The following is a 7,089-nucleotide window of genomic DNA, read 5'->3' as shown; positions in this document are numbered from 1 at the left end:
GAGATGTGAGTCAGGAAGCTTTTTGCAATAATGACTAAGTAATGAAGGTACATGGATATTTAATAGTACAAAGGCAAACACTAAGATAACAGAATTGACAAAATTGGATGATGGAATAGAAGGCAAGTAAGGAAATACACTAATTCTACCATTACAAAAATGAATTAAAAATATTAAGATACTGGCTAAATAAAGTCTATTGTATATTGGGGTATTATAAAGGTATAAATGGGAACAAAAATACAAATCTTCCTAATAAAGGAATACAGAAAACAAACTATCCACAAGAAGTTATTTTTAAAAGGCATAATTAACAAAAGTCTAACGAAATATGGCAGAACTAAGTCCAAACATATGAAATCAATAAATGTAAGTCAGGAAAACTAAACTCTTAAGAGAAAAAGAGCTGGCTGTAACTCTAGCTACTCAGGAGGCAGAGATCAGGAGAATCCCCTTTCAAAGCAAAGAGTTCCTGAGAGCCTATTTCGAGAAAGGGCCGGTAGAGTAATTGAAGCGGTAAGAGCACCTGCCTAGCAAGCATGAAGCCCTGAGTTCAAACCCCAGTGCCACCAGAAAAAAAAAAAAATTCAGAGTTAATCACAAAGCAAAACTCAATCTTTGTTGTATAAAAAAGACCTAAAATAAAATAGAAAGGTTGAAGGTGAAAGGATGAGTAAAAAGATGGGGAGAAAAACTCAAGTGGTGGAAGGAGTGAATTCAAGTATGATGTATTTGATATATTGTAAGGATTTTTTGTAAATACCACAATGTACCCTCACCCAGCACAATAAAAAAAAAAAAAGATCAAGATCTTAAAACAGGCTGAATTCACCAAAATATGTTAAAGCAGACAAAAAAGAGCACTCTACAACTCTAAAGATTACAATTCACCATAAAGATGAACAGTGATGAACAGCTGTGGATCAAATATATCTTAGTAGCAATATTAAGCAAGAACTATAGAGGATGTAAGAAGAAATAAAACTAATTCATCTCTTAGTCTGTGACAGATCAATAATTTAAAAAATAAGGACATAAAGATCTTAATATATCATTTTTGTAGACCTAATTGACATCTAGCGAGAAATTCTAAGAAGGGAAGTGGTACAGACCTGGCATAACAAAGATGGAAGAGATAACAAAAGGCACTGACAGATATAGGAGACAGCCTGTCACTATGCCAACAGCTAACTAGTCTTGTGAAGAGTCCCTAGGCAACTAAACTGTTTTCTTTGTTTGGCCCATCTAAGTACCTAAAATCATATTGCCCCCACTGGCCTCTTTGCTAGCTGCCAGCTCACCCAAGGAAAATAAAATTCATAGTTTCCAAACTCCTAAAACAATCCCACTTTTGCCTTTGTTTAGATGAAATCACCCCACTAGTGATTTCCATGAACACACAGTGAACTAATAACAGCATATTTCTTCAAGTTTTCTTTGATAATGTAAAACTATAATGTGAACTTTCAAAAAGACTTGACTATCTATTAATCTACAAAGAAAAACTGTAATCAAGCCCAAAAAAGTAGAAAGAATATAGAAAACATTCTCATGAAAATGCAACTAAAAACCAGGTGTAGGTGTTCATGCCTGTAATACTAGCACTTCGGAAACTAAGACAGGAGGACAGAAAGCTTGAGGCCACATAGCCCCTGTCTCAAAGCAGAAGAAAGAAAGGAAGAGTAAAGAGAAGAGAAAAGAGAGAGAGAGGAATATGTAGGACTAGGGCTGTAGATCAGTGGTAGAGCACTAGCTTAGCATGTTGAAGTACATGGGTTCCATCCCCAGCACTGCAAAAGGAAGGGGAGGAAGGGAGACAGAGACAGAGAGAATTCTCCATATTCTGATTAAATGGGATAAAACTAAAACAGTGCTCAGAAGAAAATTACCATCCAACTGAAGAAGTTTGAGAAAAAAGCAAGTAAACCAAAAACAGAAGGAAAGAATTATGACAGGCAAAAATTAATGAAAAAGAGAAAACAAAAAAAATAGAACTAACATATACATACATACATAAACATGCAACACAACTAAACAAAAGAAAAATAGAGCTCAAACAATGGAAAGAGGAAGTAAAATTACTTTTTGCAAACATAATTGTATACCTGGAAATTGCAACATAATCAACGGAAAAACCGGTACAGATATTAAGTAAATTCAGTAAATTGTCTGGGGACATTATTAAAATGTTTTTCACAACAGCCAGTTAGACTTAATACAAAATACATTGAATTATAATGACCTTCAAAACAAGATAAAAATACCTAGTAATTAATATGAGAAATGTGTAAAATTCACACAAAGAAAACTTTAAAATACTTATGAATGACACAAAAGAACACTTGAAAAAGGCATACCATATTCTTGCATAGGAAGAGTAAACATCATAAAGATGTCAAATCTCTTAATCTATAAATTTAACATAGTCTCACAAACTATTTTTAGACATTTGTATTAGCATATAATTGCTGTACAGGAGATTTCAGTGTGACATTTCCACATATGCTTATCTTGGTTAGGTTCATCTCCACCATCATTCTCCCTCATTTCTTTCCCCTCTACTTAAAATGATTTTGATATGTTCAATGTTCTACCATCATACCATGTACACAACGTATATCGACAATATTCACCCTCCTTTGCCCTCTCCATTCCCACTCCCACTAGTACCCTTCCCCTAACAGGACCTGTTTTATATTCTGGTTCTTCATTATTTAAGTGTATATTCATTGTTCAAAGGTTTTTCACCATGGTATTTCACCAGTGACTATATCGTACACTCTAACACCTCTATTACTCTCTCTTACCCTTCCTCCACCCTCAATTATTCAACAGCTTTCATTATGCCTTTTTCCTACACAGATGCTATGTATTTCAATATTATTCACTCTATATCATTCTCTTTTCCTCTGCCTCTTCCTCCTGTTTTCAAATAGTCCTACTATTGAAAACATGTCATAGACAGATAAATAGATGATAGATAGATAGATAGATATGATCATGTTTGTATTTGTGTATACATTTATCTTTTGGATCTATCTTTCACATATGAGAGAAAACATACATCTTTTGTCTTCCTGAACCTGGCTTATGTTGATAAGCTGACTTTTTTAAATGACCTTAACAAGTAGTAATAACTGGGAAAATTCTAAAAAAGAATAATGAAGACAACCCTTATGATACTTTTTAATATATTATACACCTATGGTAAGTAACATACAATGCACTGGCAAACAAGTTGACAATTTAGCAAAACAGAATAGAAATTCTGGAAACACACACTTTTACACACACACACACACACACACACACACACACACACACACACACACACATAATGTATAAACTTACTGTATGATAGAGGTGACATCTTAAATTAGTGGAGAAAAATACAGCCATTCAATAAATTGAGCTGGGTCAATTGGGTAGCCAACTGGAAAAACTAAAATTGTAATCACACCTCAAAAATTTTAATTTTGGCAGGCGCTGGTGGCTCATGCCTATAATCCTAGCTACTCAGGAGGCACAGATCAGGAGGATCACACAAAAAGGGCTGGCAAAGTGGTTCAAGGTGAAGGCCCTGAGTTCAAGCCCCAGTACCATAAAAAAAATTAATTTTGACCTAAGAGAAGCAATAGAATTATTTTATAATCTCAAACTGGAGATAACCCAAGTATATATAAGAACTCTAAATTTGATAAAATTTAACTACACATTAAATGTGTTTTGCAAGTCAACACAGACAAATAATATCATGGGTAAAACACGTACAAATAATCTCAGAGGGATAATTTTATTAACATATAAAGAGGCAGTTACCAGAAAAAGAAATACAAGTATCTCTGAAAAGAAGATATTAACCTTATTGTCACATCTGATAACACAGTGTTGGTGAAAGCATAAATGATTTTTTACATTACTCATGGGAGTGTCTGAGAGATCAAATTCCATGAAGAGCAATTTGGCGAGATGTATCAAAATCACATAGACAAAAATTTTTTAACTCAGAAATTCCACTTCTAGTAATTTATTCCACAGAGTTATACACATATGAAACAAGATAGATACAAATTATTTCACCATTATTGATAGAACGAAATATCAGAAGCAACTTATGTTCCTTAATAGGGGATTTTGTCTTACTATTATAACTGCTTTAAAAGAACAAAGTATTTTTCTATACTCATTGATATGGCTGATCTCCAAGATATATCAGAGTATAAATATGCTACTATTACACCAATGATTACAGGATCACATAGGTATTTTGCTTATTAATGTTCACTGCTTTTTCTGATTTGCCAATGTTTGTTTCTTTGTTTGTTCATTTGGCAGTACTGGGGTTTGAATTCAGGGCTTCTTGCTTGGAAAGCAGGTGCTCTACCCCTTGAGCTATGCCTCCAGATGACTGGCCAATGTAAAACATTTAGAAGATCAAATATATAAAGCAAAAGGACAAAACTAATTTGCTCTTGATATGCCTTGCATACTGAATTGTAGTCTTGGGTTCTACTTTTTTGTGTTTGACAGTTTATGAGGAACAACTGAAATATATCCAAAGCATACTTCAGAAAGATTATCAGTATAAATTATATGAACACAATATATTTTGTTTATTTATTTATTGTGGTATGGGGTTTGAACTCAGCACCTCAAGCTTGGAAGCCAGGTACTCTCCCACTTGAGCCACTCCTCTAGCCCATGAATACAATATATTTTAATCATTTTCTAATGCTTCAAAATTATTAAAATGTTATGTACACATATTTATACCATAACTTCTCCCAAAATGGACATTGTTATCAAACAATTTCCTCTTTGTAAGCATAACAGGTGAAATATCTCATTTTGTTTTCATTTCTTAAATTCTGAGTGTAGTTGAGCATTTTTGAATGAATTCATCAACCACTTATTCTTCTCTAAAATACCTATTCATTCTCTTACCAAGGTTTCTCATCAGGTATTAGTTCTAATAATTGTTTTAAAAACCATTACATATAGTCAGAAATTAACCTTTAGCTATTTTACCTGTTAGAAATATTTTTATATCAGTTATATTTTAAAAATATTCCTTATATTGTTGGGAGGGTGTGTTTCTGTCCAAGAACAAGATGAATACTTCCATGTGCTGAAATCTTCAAGAGTGAACCTCAATATAATTTTATTTCTTTAAAAAAATTTTTTTTATTTCTTTGTGTAGATCCTCATATAGGTCTTATACATTTCATTCTTTCTTTTTGATGGGACTGGAGTTTGAACTCAGATACTCTACCACTTGAGCCACAACTCTAGTCCATCTTGCTGTGGTTATTTTGGAGTCTCTTAAACTATTTGCCTGGGCTGGCCTCAAACCATGACCCTCTTGATCTTAGCCTCTTAAATTGCTAAGATTATACACATGAGCCACCATCACCCAGCTTAGATCTTACACATTTCTTAAGTTTACATTGTAATAGTATTATTATTAACATAACTGAATCAAATTTATTCTTCCACTATATTCCAACTGGTTTATCATTTGTATACATTAAATAATGGTTTATATTTAGTCATATTTTGTTTTCAAGATGTTTTTAATTATACCAATACATAAATATTTACTTAGATGAATTGACATTACTTAGAACAAAAAAAAAATTTTTTTTTTGGAAGTACTGGGGTTTGAGCTCAGGGCCTTACATTTGCTAGCCAGGTGCTCTACCACCTGAGTCATACCTCCAGCCTTTTTTGCCGGAGTTATTTTAGAGATATAGGGTCTCACTTTTTGTTCAGGCTGGCCTGGACTGCAATCCTCCTGTTTTAAGCTTCCTGACATCTGCACATGCCACCACACCCAATTTTTTCCCACTGAGGTACAGTCTCACACATTTTTTGCTCAGGTTGGCCTGGAACTGCTATCCTCCAGATCTCAGTCTCCATTATCATGCCCAGCTACTGATTGAGATGGGGATCTTGTGAACTTTTTGCCTGGGCTGGCTTTGAACCTCGATCCTTCTAGTCCCAAGTAGCTAGGATTACAGGCATGAGCCACTGGTGCCTGGCTAAACTATTCACTTAAAATTTAAAAATTTATCTTCTCCCAGAATTTATTGAATTCTTTTGTTTTTTTTAATAAAATTCAGTTTATTTCTTTAGGTTTTTCAGATATATGACCAGATCAGTAATGATGTTAATTTTGTCTCCTTTCCAAAATGCATAACTTTTATTTCATTTTCTCATTTCATTTTATTGGTCATTCCATCCAAAATTAAACAACATAATGGTGTGATGGCTGTGAGTCTGGAGACCATACTCTGAAAACCTATTCCACATATAATGCAGAAATAAGCACTCTGATTGTACAAACATGTCTTTCTCCAGAAGGTTCTCAAGAGAGCAGGTAACATCCTTTTGCCAAGGAAAAACACCCCAATGTAGATCAGGGCTGGGAGACAAGTTCCCAAAATAGAGCCAGGTCCTTGTATTGGTTTGTAGGTCATTCCTGTACCTGCTTCCATTCATCGATACTAGATTACTGGGTTAGGGACATAGCCAGGAAGGGGCTGGATCTCTTACACTTAAGAGTCATAACTACTGTTAATATATGACCTCAAGTCACTCTCTTTGACCTTGGTTATTCTGAACGCAGTTGCTAATACTTTTATTGAGAATACTACTAAACTACTAGGTTTCAGGTACCACACTAGGCATTGGAGCCAATACAAAGAAGAGTGCTCCAGAAGTCTTCATAGCCAGCTGCCACCACTACCCTTGCTGCCAACACACAGAAGGCAAAAAACCAAGAAATTGGCTCAGGGAAAGTTTTGTGTCTTTCTCTTGTTAGAGGTGCCTCCTGGATTTTCAGAGAACAAGATAGGGACTGTCACTGCTTGAGATGATGGGACCAAATCCTGCAATTTCATACTTCTCTTCCTTCTTTCATGTACTTGAGGGAACTGCTGTTTGTCTTTTAGCTCCTCTGGGTCCCATATTAAGGCACTGAAAAACAGGATGCCTTATTTGGAATCCTACAAACTATGATCTACCAGAAGTAGTGAGAAATGTATACTGAAAGGATTGGATGTGTGCCACTATACTAGCAATTGAAAC

The sequence above is a fragment of the Castor canadensis genome, chromosome 7 (assembly GCF_047511655.1).
Source record: "Castor canadensis chromosome 7, mCasCan1.hap1v2, whole genome shotgun sequence".
Classification (NCBI taxonomy): domain Eukaryota; kingdom Metazoa; phylum Chordata; class Mammalia; order Rodentia; family Castoridae; genus Castor; species Castor canadensis.
Note: the sequence above shows the minus strand (reverse complement) of the source record.